Below are 17,308 nucleotides of genomic sequence, written 5' to 3' on the forward strand. Positions count from 1 at the left end.
GCAATACCTAGGTATTTAGTTGAATTTATGGCTTTTAGATTAGACTGACTTATCGTGTAACCGAAGTTTAACGAGTTCCTTTTAGCACTCATGTGGATGACCTCAAACTTATCGTTATTTAGGGTCAACTGCCACTTTTCGCCCCATTCAGATTTTTTTTCTAAGTCGTTTTCCAGTTTGTTTTGATCTTCTGACGACTTTATTAGTCGATAAACGACAGCGTCATATGCAACCAAGCGAAGATGCCTACGAGCCGCTTGTGTGGTACAGTGTCAAAAGCCTTCCGGAAATCCAGGAATACGGAATCGATCTGAAATACCTTGTCAACAGCACTCAGCACTTCACGTGAATAAAGAGCTTGTTGTGTTTCACAGGAACGATGTTTTCTAAACCCATGTTGACTGTGTGTTAATAGACCGTTCCCTTCGAGGTAATTAATAATTTTCGAACACAATATATGTTCTAAAATCCTGCTGCATATCGACGTTAATGATATGGGCCTGTAATTTAGTGGATTACTACTACTACCTTTCTTGAATATTGGTGTGACCTGTGCAACTTTTCAGTCTTTGGGTACGGATCTTTCGTCGAGCAAACGGTTGTACATGATTGTGAAGTATGGAGCTAATGCATCGGCATATTCTGAAGGGAAGCTAATTGGTATGCAGTCTGGACCTGAAGACTTGCTTTTATTAAGTGATTTGAGTTGCTTCACTACTCCGAGGATATTTACTTCTACGTTACACATCTTGACAGCTGTTCTCGATTAGAATTCTCGAATATTTACTTCGTCTTCTTTTGTGAAGGCATTTCAGAAGGCTGTGTTTAGTAAATCTGCTATGGCAGCACTGTCTTCGATAGTACCTCCATTGTTATCGCGCAGAGAAGGCTTTGATTGTTTCTTGCCGCTAACATACTTCACATACGACCAGAATCTCTTTGGATTTTCTGCCAGGTTTCAAGACAAAGTTTCGTTGTGGAAACCGTTATAGGCTTCTCGCATTGAACTCCGCGCTAACTTTAGAGCTTCTGTAAAGGACCGCCAATCTTGCGGATTTTGCGTCTGTTTAAATGTGGCATGTTTGTTTCGTTGTTTCTGCAACAGTGTTCTAATCCGTTTTGTGCACCAAGGAGGATCAGCTCCGTTGTTTGTAAGTTTATTTGGTATATACAGTGGGAATTAGTGAAGTTCGGTGGCAGGAGGAACAAAACGTTTGGTCAGGTGAAAACAGGGTTATACAAATTAAAGAGGCCTTTGGAGAAAAGACAACCACTTGTATGAATATCAAGAGCTCAGATGGAAACCCAGTTCTAAGCAAAGAAGGGAAAGCAGAAAGGTGGAAGGAGTATATAGAGGATCTATACAGGGCGATGTTCTTGAGGACAATATTATGGAAATGGAAGAGGAGGTAGATGAAGGTGAAATGGGAAATATGATGCTGCGTGAAGAGTCTGACACAGCACTGAAATACCTTAGTCGAAACAAGGCCCCGGGAGTAGACAACATTCCATTAGAACTGCTGACAGCCTTGGAAGAGCCAGTCCTGACAAAACTCTACCATCTGGGGAGCAAGATGTATGAGACAGGTGAAATTCCCTCAGACTTCAAGAAGAATATAATAATTCTTATCCCAAAGAAAGCAGGTGTTTACAGATGTGAAAATTACTGAACTATCAGTTTAATACGTCACAGCTGCAAAATACTAACGCGAATTCTTTACAGACGAATGAAAAAACTGGTAGAAGCCGAACTCGGGGAAGATCAGTTTGGGTTGTGTAGAAATGTTGGAACACGTGAGGCAATACTGACCCTACGACTTATCTTAGAAGAAAGATTAAGGAAAGGAAAACCTACGTTTCTAGCATTTGTAGACTTAGAGAAAGCTTTTGACAATGTTGACTGGAATACCCTCATTCAAATTCTGAGGGTAGCAGGGATAAAATACAGGGAGCGAAAGGCTATTTACAATTTGTACCGAAAGCAGATGGCAGCTATAAGAGTCGAGGGACATGAAAGGGAAGCAGTGGTTGGGAAGGGAGTGAGACAGGGTTGTAGCCTCTCCCCAATGCTATTCAATCTGTATATTGAGCAAGCAATAAAGGAAACGAAAGAAAAATGCGGAGTAGGTGTTAAAATCCATGGAGAAGAAATAAAAACTTTGAGGTTCGCCGATGACATTGTAATTATGTCAGAGACAGCAAAGGACTTGGAAGAGCACTTGAACGAATGTACAATGTCTTGAAAGGAGGGTATAAGATGAACATCAACAAAAGCAAAACGAGAATAATGGAATGTAATCGAATTAAGTCGGGTGATGCTGCGGGAATTAGATTAGGAAATGAGACACTTTAAGTAGTAAAGAAGTTTTGCTGTTTGGGGAGAAAAATAACTGATGATGGTTGAAGTAGAGAGGACATAAAATGTAGACTGGTAATGGCAAGGAAAGAGTTTCTGAAGAAGAGAAATTTGTTAACATAGAGTATTGATTTAAGTGTCAGCAAATAGTTTCTGAAAGTATTTGTATGGAGTGTAGCCATGTATGGAAGTGAAACATGGACGATAAATAGTTTAGACAAGAAGAGAATAGAAGCTTTCGAAATGTGGTGTATTGAATTGAATGGGGAGAAGAGGAGTTTGTGGCACAACTTGACTAGAAAAAGGGGTCGGTTGGTAGGACATGTTCTGAGGCATCAAGGGATCACCTATTTAGTACTGGAGGGCAGCGTGGAGGGTAAAAATCGTAGAGGGAGACTAAGAGATGAATACACTAAGCAGATTCAGAAGGATGTAGGCTGCAGTAGGTACTGGGAGATGAAGAGACTTGCACAGGATAGAGTAGCATGGAGAGCTGCATCCAACCAGTCACAGGACTGAAGACCACAACAACAACAACAAACCTCTCAATTGCTGCTCATGCTATTTCTTTGAATTTAAGCTACATCTGGTCTCCACTTATATTATTAATTTGGAATGAGTGGAGATTCCCTCTCAGGAAGGCATCAAATGAATTTTATATGCTTTTTTGAATAGGTATATTTTTCGCTTATTTGTGGAGGAATTGGGGATTACAATATTCAGTCTCGCTACGATAACCCTGTGTTCACTAATCCCTATATCGGTTTAGATGCTGGTTATTAACTCAGGATTATTTGTTGCTAAGATGTGAAGTGTGTTTTCACAACCGTTTACTATTCACGTGGGTTCTTGTACTAACTGCTCGAAATAATTTGCAGAGAATGCGTTTAGCACAATTTCTTATAGTATTTTATGCGTACCTCCGGAATTAAACATGTATTTTCGCCACCATATCGAGGGTAAATTAAAGTCATCAGCAACTACACTCCTGGAAATTGAAATAAGAACACCGTGAATTCATTGTCCCAGGAAGGGGAAACTTTATTGACACATTCCTGGGGTCAGATACATCACATGATCACACTGACAGAACCACAGGCACATAGACACAGGCAACAGAGCATGCACAAAGTCGGCACTAGTACAGTGTATATCCACCTTTCGCAGCAATGCAGGCTGCTATTCTCCCACGGAGACGATCGTAGAGATGCTGGATGTAGTCCTGTGGAACGGCTTGCCGTGCCATTTCCACCTGGCGCCTCAGTTGGACCAGCGTTCGTGCTGGACGTGCAGACCGCGTGAGACGACGCTTCATCCAGTCCCAAACATGCTCAATGGGGGACAGATCCGGAGATCTTGCTGGCCAGGGTAGTTGACTTACACCTTCTAGAGCACGTTGGGTGGCACGGGATACATGCGGACGTGCATTGTCCTGTTGGAACAGCAAGTTCCCTTGCCGGTCTAGGAATGGTAGAACGATGGGTTAGATGACGGTTTGGATGTACCGTGCACTATCCAGTGTCCCCTCGACGATCACCAGTGGTGTACGGCCAGTGTAGGAGATCGCTCCCCACACCATGATGCCGGGTGTTGGCCCTGTGTGCCTCGGTCGTATGCAGTCCTGATTGTGGCGCTCACCTGCACGGCGCCAAACACGCATACGACCATCATTGGCACCAAGGCAGAAGCGACTCTCGTCGCTGAAGACGACACGTCTCCATTCGTCCCTCCATTCACGCCTGTCGCGACACCACTGGAGGCGGGCTGCACGATGTTGGGGCGTGAGCGGAAGACGGCCTAACGGTGTGCGGGACCGTAGCCCAGCTTCATGGAGACGGTTGCGAATGGTCCTAGCCCATACCCCAGGAGCAACAGTGTCCCTAATTTGCTGGGAAGTGGCGGTGCGATCCCCTACGGCACTGCTTACGATCCTACGGTCTTGGCGTGCATCCGTGCGTCGCTGCGGTCCGGTCCCAGGTCGATGGGCACGTGCACCTTCCGCCGACCACTGGCGACAACATCGATGTACTGTGGAGACCTCACGCCCCACGTGTTGAGCAATTCGGCGGTACGTCCACCCGGCCTCCCGCATGCCCACTATACGCCCTCGCTCAAAGTCCGTCAACTGCACATACGGTTCACGTCCACGCTGTCGCGGCATGCTACCAGTGTTAAAGACTGCGATGGAGCTCCGTATGCCACGGCAAACTGGCTGACACTGACGGCGGCTGTGCACAAATGCTGCGCAGGTAGCGCCATTCGACGGCCAACACCGCGGTTCCTGGTGTGTCCGCTGTGCCGTGCGTGTGATCATTGCTTGTACAGCCCTCTCACAGTGTCCGGAGCAAGTATGGTGGGTCTGACACACCGGTGTCAATGTGTTCTTTTTTCCATTTCCAGGAGTGTATTATCGTATGAGTCAGGCACGTGTATGAAATTAAACACATGTTTTCTTAGGACCTTCCAGCAACTGTATCATCTGAACTGGGAGGTCGGTAAAATGATCCAATTATTATTATATTCCGGTTGCCAATAATGACATCTGCCCATACTAACTTATAGAAAGTATCTACTGCAACTTCGCGACAAATTAAACTACTTCGAACAGCAACAAACGCGCCACCGTCAACCGTGTTTAGCCTATCTTTCCGGAACACCGTTAGGTTCCTCGCAAAAATTTCGGCTGAGCTTATATCTGGCTTTAGCCAGCTTTCAGTGCCTATAACGATTTGAGCATCAGTGCTTTCTATTAGTACTTGGAGCTGTGGAACTTTCCCAACACAGCTACGACTATTTACAACTGTTATACCAATGGTTCCTCTATCTATGTTTTCCCTGTGTTCAGCCTGCACCCTTTGTGACAGAAGCCCATCTTGTGTTTTCCCGAGACCTTCTATGATTTTATAATGCTGCCTATACTTTTGGTATATTCGAACCGCTCTGAAGCCCACATGGAACTATGTGCAATTTGGTAGTATTGCTGTGAACACTACAGCATCCGTTCTTCGATCATATTACGTCACCGACAACTAACGGAGGTCGTCGATGTCGAGTGATATAAGAAGCTTAATTTATTAAAGATATGGTGCAGAGAAACACAAAAAAATAATTATGTCGAACAATCTTTGCGATTTAATAGAGACCTCTTTTTAAAATGGCTCCATTCTCATATTTTCATCGTTGTGTAGTCTCTCAGGTATTTCTTCGATCCGGTGTTGTATTTTAGACGGATAGTTCCAGATTCTTAAAAAGTGTTTCCTGTTAACATTTCACTTTAGCTGCACGTGTCATCATAATCTTCCTAAGGCTTTGCCTCGTCGCACTCCTACATCTTGCGCTGTCATATTCATTTCTTGATAATTTCGGCAGTTTTTTGATGGATATCGTTTTTCACCATTTTCATTCGTAATTTGCACTTGATTTTATTTCCCAAAATCTTCCGTGTAGTTTATCAATAGGTAATATATTCTGTCGCAACATTTATTCAAAACATTTATTTACTTTTCCTTTTCTAGAGCTTACTTATGAATTTTCTCTGCTCATTGGTCTTCTTCAGAACATCTTTATTGGTTTTCTTCTCTGTCTAGTTGGTTCTCGTTAGCTTCCTCCAAAGCCACGAATCCATCACTCCTAAACGCCTCCTGTCTGTTTTCAACACTGCCCATCTTTCACAGTCATATATGAGCACATTACAGATGTATGTCGGAACCAATTTTTTCCTTCTTTTCTGTATTATACTTCTTGTTCATTAGCATTTGGCTTCATTCACTGAAAGCACGTTAAGCTGTGAAAGTTAATTGTTAAGTTATTCGCTGTTATCTCGTAGCTAAATGAAACAGTTGTTTGAAGTTGGAACTATTATTTTTCTTTTGGTATACCCCGTCAAGTCAGCTACCTCATTTGTTGCTTTAGTGATTGTGATGAAATTATTAAATCAGGCCCAGTGAAACAATTATTTAATTTTGCGCATCCGAATAAAAACTTGTAAGCAAACAAGTGTCGGAAAGTGATTAGGTGGAGTGCATTCAGCTTGTTGAAATAATGCATATAACTCAGTTCCGACGCTGGAGGGACTGATTACACAACCTCCCCTATTCTTTCTTATTATACAAGTTGTAGTGTGGGGAAAAGTCTCGGGAATATTGGGATATTTATTTATGCTTGTATAATAATTTTAAATGACAATAGTTTATTTCCTAGAGCAATGTCATACGGCTTAACACGCGTTTATAATCTCAGTCACATTATTTACGGCCCTCATATGCAGAAGTTAAAGATTCAGTTAAAATGCCAATTATGCACTCATTGATTGAACTGATGTAATCGTTTGTTATAAACGAAAGATGTTACTCTCTCTCATTCGTCACCGATAAACATGAAAAAAGTGCCTTTCTATCAATTATTGTACAATATGGTAAATAAGTGGCGACATAATTGGAAGTAGCACCGCCTAATGTGGAACTGAAAGCCTTCGAAACTCTAGTTAAATCCAAAACCACTGAGAAGATGGAATAACAACACAAAAAGCTTCTCTAACATAACTGAGCTGAACCAAACGTAATCGAAAACGATAAATGAGAAATCACATTCTGGTGACTTTCTCCCAGAACTAGACAGACATGGTCTGAGAAGATCACTTAGCCAGTTAAGCCAGAATTTTTTCGAAGACAACCTCCGATAGCGAACGAACCCTCTGCTCTTCAGATTGGGGGAGAGGTTCGTGGATTTTGAAGTGACCAATCGAAATCTCTGGCTTCTATCCCAACTCTTTCATCGTTTTCCGCGTCAGTCCCCTTGTCTGTGTTTCTACCACCACGCTATCCAGAGGACGGTTCCTCCGTTCAAAGGTAGAAGGACGGATTCCTTGGGTTCAAATGTAAAACCACATTCTCGTTCCAGCCTTCTCACTTTTATCCTTCTGATGGCCTGTTCGCTACTCCGTTACATATAAACCGACGTTGGCACTATAGGGTCGCTGCCTCCATGCTACGTTATTTTTCGAACAGTCACACACAACGACAATCACTCTTGGAGTACAAAATAAAGAAAATTAAAATAGCGTCAATAGCAATAAATGAAATAAAACACTTAGTTTGGTCCATATTCTCCGCAGTGGTTTAGTGCAGTCTTGCGTGTGCAAAATTTCGCGTGGCCGACTCAGCAACAGCGCACAAACATGACGCGCAAGTGACATGTCACTTTACGTTAAACGAACCGATGGACACGTTTTATCTGCGTTTTTGACTTCCGTAATTAAGATAGCAAAACTACGAAATATGTCAACTTTTTTAGTTTTGTTTCTTACGATATGGATGGTTGGTTGGTTGTTTGGGGAAGGAGACCAGACAGCGTGGTCATCGGTCTCATCGGATTAGGGAAGGATGTCGGCCGTGCCCTTTCAGAGGAACCATCTCGGCATTTGCCTGGAGTGATTTAGGGAAATCACGGGAAACCTAAATCAGGATGGCCGTACGATATGGATGTCAGGCGTCCTTCTCATATACGATTTACTTTGGTATATCACTTTAGTTTCTGACAGTTAATTTTAAATTCACACTTTTACTTAATTCGGTACGTTCATAAATGACGAAAATTTTAAAGTTATGTTTATCATATATTCTTCGCTGTCAGTTATTAAGGCAATATCCTCTGCAAACGTAACTCCAAATGTCTTTCTTTCATAGAGGCTCATGGTTTTCGATGAAAAGGTTTAACTAGTATTGGGTAATGCATATCCATGTCTTACCCCTTCTCTGATTTTAGCTATACATGGTTTTCTCATCTCGCACTTCTGCTTTTCTGAAAAGAAGGAAGGTTAGCCTCCGCCCGATGGCTGGTTTCAACATCAAAGTGAGTTAATAGTTACAGTCTTATTTAAGGTGGTATCCACTTGTCTATCCAGTTGTCTCTCTGCGGCCTGAACTGAGTTAATCAGTCTCACTTTGCTTTTATCTGTCCAGATACAAACATTTGTAGCCCAAAACTGGACTACGTCCAAAGCTTCCTTGCTTCCCTGACATGATTAATCCTGAGTGCATTTACTGTGATATTTGGGACAAGTCAGGAGATGCTCCATACCCTGACAGTCGCCACAATCACGTCTTTGGACATATGCATCTGTAAGACTCAACTTGGTCAGGTTTGCCTTCGTTAGTGCTACACCCATCCTTATGCGGTTCAGCCGCTTCCAGATCTTTCATCTCAAGTTATTATTGCTGGGAATCACCTATAGTGGAGTTTAGGTGTCTCACGAACGTGTTGTGGCACTTACGTCTTCCAGGACAAGCTAGTCAGTATGTTCGTAACCAGCGCTTCGGACGTTAGAGTCCGTAATTCGGTAACTTTGTATAGTTTATCGAGAGGTGTGGGTTTCATACTGCCTGTTACTAACCAGCAAGTTTCATTTAAGCTCAAGATGATATTTTTGGCGTGTAAAGATCAGGTTCATAGTGGGAAATCATATTTTACCACGTAAAAGCTCAGTACTTGGGCTGGGAGAAAATACTGCCTGCACCCTCGTGGAATGTGTCGATTGGAGGTATTTTTGTGAAATATTTAATAAGATTTTGTAGTATGCCGATACTGGGTTGAGTTTCTTTATTGCCGTGTCGAAATAGTCTGCAACCTCGATCCATTTGGCCTTTTTAAAATTGATCCCTCTGTGAAATCGTACTTGTTCTAATAGCAGCATTTGTCTGGATTGGAATTGGCTTGAGATGTGTTTTGTGGAGGAGCTCATATGCCGTTTTGAAGCGTCAGTCGTGTAAGTTTGCACTGGCGAAGCAGTTTTAAGGACCGTAACTGCGTTTCCACATTATGCTATTAAAGGAGCAGGTTAATTTTGGGTCATGTGATAATAAAACAAAATATATTTGATTGAGCCCACTGTTCCAATGTATGCCGCTTTCATCCACCTCTTGGTTGTCCTATGTAGTAGTGTGTCGATTAAAGTCCATCATGAAGTGTGTTTTCTGGTTACAGCCGTTTTGCGGTGGAGCCAGAGCTCCTCTCCAAAGCGCCTATACAGGGTGAGTCACCTAACGTTACCGCTGGATATATTTCGTAAACCACATCAAATACTGACGAACCGATTCCACAGACCGAACGTGAGGAGAGGGGCTAGTGTAATTGTTTAATACAAACCATACAAAAATGCACGGAAGTATGTTTTTTACACAAACCTACGTTTTTTTATAAATGGAACCCCGTTAGTTTTGTTAGCACATCTGAACATATAAACAAATACGTAATCAGTGCCGTTTGTTGCATTGTAAAATGTTAATTAGATCCGGAGATATTATAACCTAAAGTTGACGCTTGAGTACCATTCCTCCGCTGTTCGATCGTGTGTATCGGAGAGCACCGAATTACGTAGGGATCCAAAGGGAACGGTGATGGACCTTAGGTACAGAAGAGACTAGAACAGCACATTACGTCCACATCCTAACACCTTTTTATTGGTCGTTTTCACTGACGCACATGTACATTACCATGAGGGGTGAGGTACACGTACACACGGGGTTTCCGTTTTCTATTAAAGAGTGGAATAGAGTGTGTCCCGACATGTCAGGCCAATAGATGTTCAATGTGGTGGCCATCATTTGCTGCACAAAATTGCAATATCTGGCGTAATGAATGTCGTACACACCGCAGTACATCTGGTGTAATGTCGCCGCAGGCTGCCACAATGCGTTGTTTCATATCCTTTGGGGTTGTAGGCACATCACGGTACACATTATCCTTTAACACACCCCACAGAAAGAAGTCCAGAGGTGTAAGATCAGGAGAACGGGCTGGCCAATTTATGCGTTCTCCACGTCCTATGAAACGCCCGTCGAACATCCTGTCAAGGGTCAGCCTAGTGTTAATTGCGGAATGTGTATGTGCACCATCATACTGATACCACATGCGTCAACGCGTGTCCGGTGGGACATTTTCGAGCAACGTTGGCAGATCATTCTGTAGAAACGCGATGTATGTTGCAGTGCTCTCCGATACACACGATCGAACAGCGGAGGAGTGGTACTCAAGCGTCAACTTTAGGTTACAATATCTCCGGACGTAATTAACATTTTACAATGCAACAAACAGCACTGATTACGTATTTGTTTATATGTTCAGATGTGCTACCAAAACTAACGGAGTTCTATTTAAAAAAACGTAGGTTTGTGTTAAAAAACATACTTCCGTGCATTTTTGTATGGTTTGTATTAAACAATTACACTAACCCCTCTCCTCACGTTCGGTCTGTGGAATCGGTTCGTCAGTATTTGATGTGGTTTACGAAATATATCCAGCGGTAACCTTAGGTTTCTCACCCTGTATACAGATATAGCGGTAAAGGTGATGCATCAGTTTGTCAGTAGCTCTGTCTTGTTGCATTTTGCCATTTTTGTCTATGTTACAGCTATATCAGATTTTGGGAACGTTGAGTTTCCATATTTAAGAAGTTTCTATGATTAGGCGCAGTTTTTTGTGATCTTTCTTCTCTCCCGTCTCAGTGCGTTTCTTCGTTGACCAATATACAATACTCGTGTTAAAACGATGATAATTAGAAACTACGTACTCCTCATCCACTAAATGTGAAGCTTTGTCCGCAATCGGTACAAAGCTACAGCTTTTATTACTCCTTCTGTCAGCGTAATTGCAATACTGTCTCTGTTTTCAAACTTGATTACAATTTTTGTGCTTATTCTGCTCAACGAATTTTCTGTCATCCAGTATACACAGTACGAAAAAAGAAAAATAGCCGCACTCAGAATGTGTTATTGCCGTGATTATAAAATCGACTCAGATTAACAAAGAACTTGGCCGTTGAAGCAGCTTTTCAGTATAACGTTCTACCCCCTCAGACCTGGATGCATGTAGTTGTTCTGCTGGGAGGGTCTCATGAAATCATTGCCTCTTTACCTGAGGCAAGCTGGCCCACAACCGATCTAACTGATCCATGACACCACGGATACTCTCACTGGGATGGCGTTGATGTCTGAGCAGGTTCCTCACATATTCTATTGGGGATACCTTGCAGGACCCGAGAGTATCCCAACATCATGCAGGTAGTTCATAGAGTCACGTGAAATATGTGGAAGAGCATTGTCGAGTTGAAAAAGACAATCACGGCACCGCCACGTGAGAGGTAACATACGAAGACAGAGGGGATCCGCACTGTACTGTAACACATGAAGACAAAGGTCATCCGCGACCTACTCTTGTACCGTCAGAGTCAATGGCATATCCGATGGTTCCCTGCTCCAGGATGCTAGGAGTGCAGCCTCTGTGCCACTCAAAAATTTGGAAGAATGGAACCTCTAGTCAAGTCATCGCAATAGTCTTGACAATGGTCTATGCGGATAGTGAAGCACCGCGGTTCATCACAGCACCTAATGACACGTAATACATTACCAGTCCGTACCTACACATGGAACGGTAATTCTCTAAATTGACTTTTGATAGGTTCCTACCAATGGTGTGAGATCATACAAAATGTTGACGTGAGACCATTTCCTGTTCTCAGACGGCAGGCGCAAATGTTAAAGTGTTACTCTATACGATGTTATTGGTGCACAATACAGCGACGATCCATTGTGGTGGCTGGACATGGTTGACCCAGACACTCCCACATCAGAGTGCTATCACATAAGAATGTCCAAAAAATCTTTTGATGAATGATTCGATCAGCCTGCCAAATGGAAACCCACAGTTAGAGCGCTTTGAAACTGTGTCATACTGATAACGCTGTCTCGCAAGAGCGCATGTTATTTCCACGCCATGTACTGTGATCACACTATACCTGATGATGTTCACGCCTCCAAGATAACCTGCTACACGGGCATGTCCAAAAGGACAGACAACACACTTCTGATTAAGATGAGGATAGCCAATTCACTTCCTGCTCGAACTCATACGGGAATCGGCGAAATGCCGAGAGTAATGAGGATAATGGGACAGTTGAGAATTTGGGTCTGTCGGAAGGTGTGCTAGAGCAGTCCGCGGAGTTCTGGTGACCAAAGATACAGAAAAGTACAAATTTGAAAGATAGTGAAGTATTTGATACATTGTCAGTAGAATAAGCAGTTAAACTTTGTTATGAATTACAATCATGTTTAAAAATTGGTCAGTTTCATAAAATAAATGGTTACAAACATCGTTGGAATTAAAAACCCTTTACGTAAAAGCATCGATGATTGTTATAAAAAAATCAAGTGTGTATTAGTACAAAGTGGGGAAAAAAGTGACGGTAGGGGCGGGGTGGGGGGAAGGGGCGAGGGCGAGGGGGGGGCGGGCGGACGGGAGCATAGTGAATGAGAGATTGATAACAGGAATAGATCACAGGTATTAAATACGTAAGAGGTGAACAGTTATTGATGTGGGAGACGAGGAAAGATGTGGTAGTCAGAATAAGTCGATGTAGTGGAAGAGGGGAGGGCAAGAGAAGAGGAAACAGCCAATGTGAAGAATGTTTACAGTGTTACCCATGTATACACCTGTACTGCGATTTCATTAACACAGGTGTTTAAAAGGAAAGTTAATCCTCCTACTGTATGAAGGTTAACAGCTGTAGTGAGTGTTGTAAGTATTGAAAACTTAAAATGTGCAGGACACTTCTTCATTATAAATACAGAAACGTAGTATATAACACGAGTTGTTCCATTATTTTAAATTACATTCAAGTACAAACAACTTTTTTTAGCACCCTGTATATTAATGTCATTCAACGGAAATAGCATTTGATTAAATATTTTCAATACATTAATATTACATACAAGTACAAGAAAACAAATACAATTACACAAAAAGTTTCAATGGTCTGGTTCATTTATTTATCTATGTTAACAAAATCGTTGAATCAATAAGCAATAACTTTATACTGAAACAAAGACAATTAGCAGAAGAGACACTGCTGTCGAATTTACACATATACCCGTAAATTAGATTGGAAAAAACTCTTTGTCACAGTATATGCGGCATATTCTTGACAGTGTTTGCTTTTTACCTGCTGTGATATCATCGACGTTTAGGCTACTAATAGTCAAAGTTGTCTCTGGCAAGTGTCATTTCTTTTTCCTGTTTCACGTTGATTTCTTTAGTGCAAAGAATGAGCCGTTGATGTTTCTTGTGACGTGACATTTTCTCTTTAGACAATGAGCTCATACAGCCTCATTTCGTTCTCCTGACTTCCCCATAAGCGGACGACCTGCAATTTAAAGTACATTCGAACCACGACGGCACCCGGTATTGTTTGCGCGGACGATCAGTGCGAGAGGTGACAGAAGTGAAACGAGATGGATAAAAATCTTAGGAACGACAGAATAACGAACTCAACATTGCATTTGTTGTATAGCACTTTACCACTGAGACGCAACTGACGACGGTTTTTTTATCACTTGTTCTATCTTTGCAGTGTAAATGTGTGTCTTTCAATATCTTGAAGGGTATCTTCTAATAACGGCTGAATAAACTTTTATTTGTCAATGATTTACAGATGACAGTTATACACATAGAGGAGACGGTATAAAGACACTACCTTCTATAAGTGTAAAGAAAATGAAAAAAATATAAAAAAGCACTAATTTAGAGAAATTAAAAGTATTGGAGGCCACTGTGTCATTAGTACTCAACGAAAGCACTTCAAGAAAATCACTCTACCTTCATTAACTTTCGCTGCGTGTACTCAGTAGGCTACGGCATATTTTAGAGTCGGCTCTAATGGGTTTATTGATGTGAAGGTAATAAGAGCTGCGATAGCAAACTCTCTACAAGGGGCGACCGGAAATGCCATGGGCTACAAGTAACGGGGAACATAAGGCTACAAACTATACCGTTTCCATCAGCAAGCCAATGGGGATTGCTCCTGGGCCGACGGAAAATTTCCTTCTCCTGGAAAGTGTGAACCCAATCTTAGACAGTAATGTGGAGTGGTGTCAAATAGCGGCTTCGGTTTTGTAGGTCAAAAGTGGACGGTACGTGGAGCAAGATAAGAGCACATACAAAGATTTATCTCCAGGTCCGCCAAGCGCCTGGTGTCTAAATGCATCAGAACGCCATTGTTTACCATCTAGTCAGGAAAACGTCTCTGACTGCATTTATTGTAAGGTTCCACTCAATGTGCCACAAGTTACATATTAAAAATATATTTCGATGAATAGTGATTACAGAATTCTGACTGTCCAGTTTGTTTTTGATTGTTACGCCCTGGTAAAGTGGAAAAGTACAATAATAATTTCTAATTTTGTTTCGAAGCTTGGTATCAAATTATCCACTTATTTCTAACATATTTCATCCTAATTTACATACAAGTATGGGACTGCGGACATCAACATGCTGATCAGCCAGAACATTTTGACTACTTACATTGTAGTCTGTATGTCCACCTCTGGTGTGGATAACAGCTGCGACGTGCCGTGGCGTGAGAGCAATGAGGGCTTGGTAGCTCGCTGGAGACAATTCGAACCACATCTGCACGCACACGTTCCCATTATTCCCGAAAATTCCTTCTGTCACCACTTTCCATCACATCCGTCGGGTTCAGTAGGCGGGGGTGGAGGGTGGGGGCGGTGCAGCACATCAACTGGAACTCGCCACTGTGTTCCTCGAACCACTCTATTACACTCCTGGCTTTTGACATGACGCATTACCTTGGTGAAAAATGCCACTGCTTTATGATTCTCATAAAGGGTTGTAAGTGGTCTGCAACCAGTGTCCTTGGCCTTTATGGTTCGCAGTCTCCACTGGACCCTTGGATGCCCATGTGAATATATCCCAGAGCCGCCAGTTTGTCTCCGCTCCACTGTACAGTTGTCAAGGAGCTGTTCCCCTGAAAGACGACGGATTCACGCCCTCCCATTGGCACGATGAAGGAGGTATCGGGATTCATCAGACTATACAATGCTCTGCCACTGCACCAATGTCCAGTGCTTACCTTCACGTGCCCATTTCAATCGCTGTTGGCATGTCGTGGTATTAACATGGGCCCATCCACGGATTCTCGGCTTCTGAGGCCCATCGTTAGGAGTGTACGGTGCACTGTGTGTTCAGACTCACTTGTACTTTGCACTGTGGGCAGTTCTTAAGTGTCTCCAACAAGGCGGACTGAAACTTAATCAGAGAAAGTGTCACTTTGGAGCCAAAGAAATTAAAATACTGGGACACCTTGTGTCAAACGAAGGTGTGCCGCCAGACCCAGAAAAGGTGAGATCTATAACGGTATTTCCTATTCCTAAAAATATTAGAGATGTAACAAGCTCACTCGCATTATGTTCTTATTACCGTATTTTTATCAAAGACTTTTGTATGAAAGCCAGGTCACTCCAAGAGTTGTCAAAAGCCGATGCTAAATTTGTCTGGGGTGGTGCTCAACGAGATTTTTTCGATGTGCTGGGAAAAGCTCTGACGACTGACCCTATATTTGTTCTGTATGATGAGAGAGCACCTACAGAACTACACACAGTTGCCAGTGGGTTTGGGATCGGTGATGTTCTGGTGCAAATTGCGAAGGGAAAGGGGAAGGTTATAGCCTATGCTTCTAGGACACTTATAAAAGCCGAGACAAACTACTTAACTACAAAAAGAGAATGTCTTGCTGTTATCTGGGCCATGTGCAAATTTCGATAGTATCTCTATGGAAGGTCATTCACAGTTGTTACAGACCATCATTCACTTTGTTGGTTGACAGGTCTTAATAATCCAACAGGACGACTCGCCAGGTGGGCACTGAGTCTTCAAGAGTATGACATTACCATAGTGTACAAAAGTGGAAGAAAACATCAAGATGCCGACTGTCTCTCAAGAAACCCTGTGCAAGACCATCAAGACCTTAATGAAGTTACTGACTGTCTCGCTGCACTCCAGAATCTCTCTGCTGAGCAGAAGAAGAACACAAAGATTTTTCAAATAATGCTTGCCTTAAATCGGTCAGAGATTGTGAAAGGACAATTTAAGGTACTTAATGGATTACTTTGCAAGAAAAACTTTGATCCGTTTGGAAAGAGGTGGCTACCAGTGATTCCTAAATACACCTGCTTAGACTTTCTAAAGAAATTCCATGACACACCTAAGGCCGGACATTTAGGATTTATTAAGACATACGATAGGATCGGCAAGAGATTTTTCTGGGCAGGTTTATTTAGGAGTGTCCGTCACTATGTGTTTCACTGTCGAGAGTGCCAGAGGAGAAAGGCAGTTCCTCAGAAACCACCTGGCCGACTCATACCAATTCCACCAGCCGAAACGCCTATTCAGCGTGCTGGGATTGACCTGCAGCCGGCCGGTGTGGCCTAACGGTTCTAGGCGCTTCAGTCTGGAACCACGCGACTGCTACGGTCGCAGGTTCGAATCCTGCCTTGGGCATGGATGTGTGTGGTGTCCTTAGGTTAGTTAGGTTTAAGTAGTTCTAAGTTCTAGGGGACTGATGACCTCCGATGTCAAGTCCCATAGTGCTCAGATCCATTTGAACCATTTTTTTGATTGACCTGCTCGGACGATTTCCAACGTCTGCTAGTGGCAATAGATGGATTGTTGTTTGCACTGATTATCTGACACGCTATGATATTACAAAAGCCGTGAAAACAGCGGAAGGATTCGAGGTAGCCAAATTCATCGTAGAAGACATTGTATTAAAACACGGTGCCCCAAGGTCGTTATTTACGGATCGAGGGAAAGTTTTTCAGTCGAATCTTGTGACAGAGATAAACCATCGGTGCCACATTATTTATCACCGCAAACTAACGGGCTTACTGAATGCTTAACAAGATCTTGGCCGACATGCTATCAATGTTCGTCAATGTGGAGCAGAGAAACTGGGATGAGGTGCTACCTTTCGTGACGTTTGCCTACAATACCGACAAACAAGGCACCACAGGACTTATGCGATTTTTCCTGGTGCATGGGCGTGAGGCGACTACGACGATGGACATTGTGTTTCCGTTACATCCAGATGACGTGGACGACGACTAC

The sequence above is a fragment of the Schistocerca americana genome, chromosome 2 (genome assembly GCF_021461395.2).
Source record: "Schistocerca americana isolate TAMUIC-IGC-003095 chromosome 2, iqSchAmer2.1, whole genome shotgun sequence".
Classification (NCBI taxonomy): domain Eukaryota; kingdom Metazoa; phylum Arthropoda; class Insecta; order Orthoptera; family Acrididae; genus Schistocerca; species Schistocerca americana.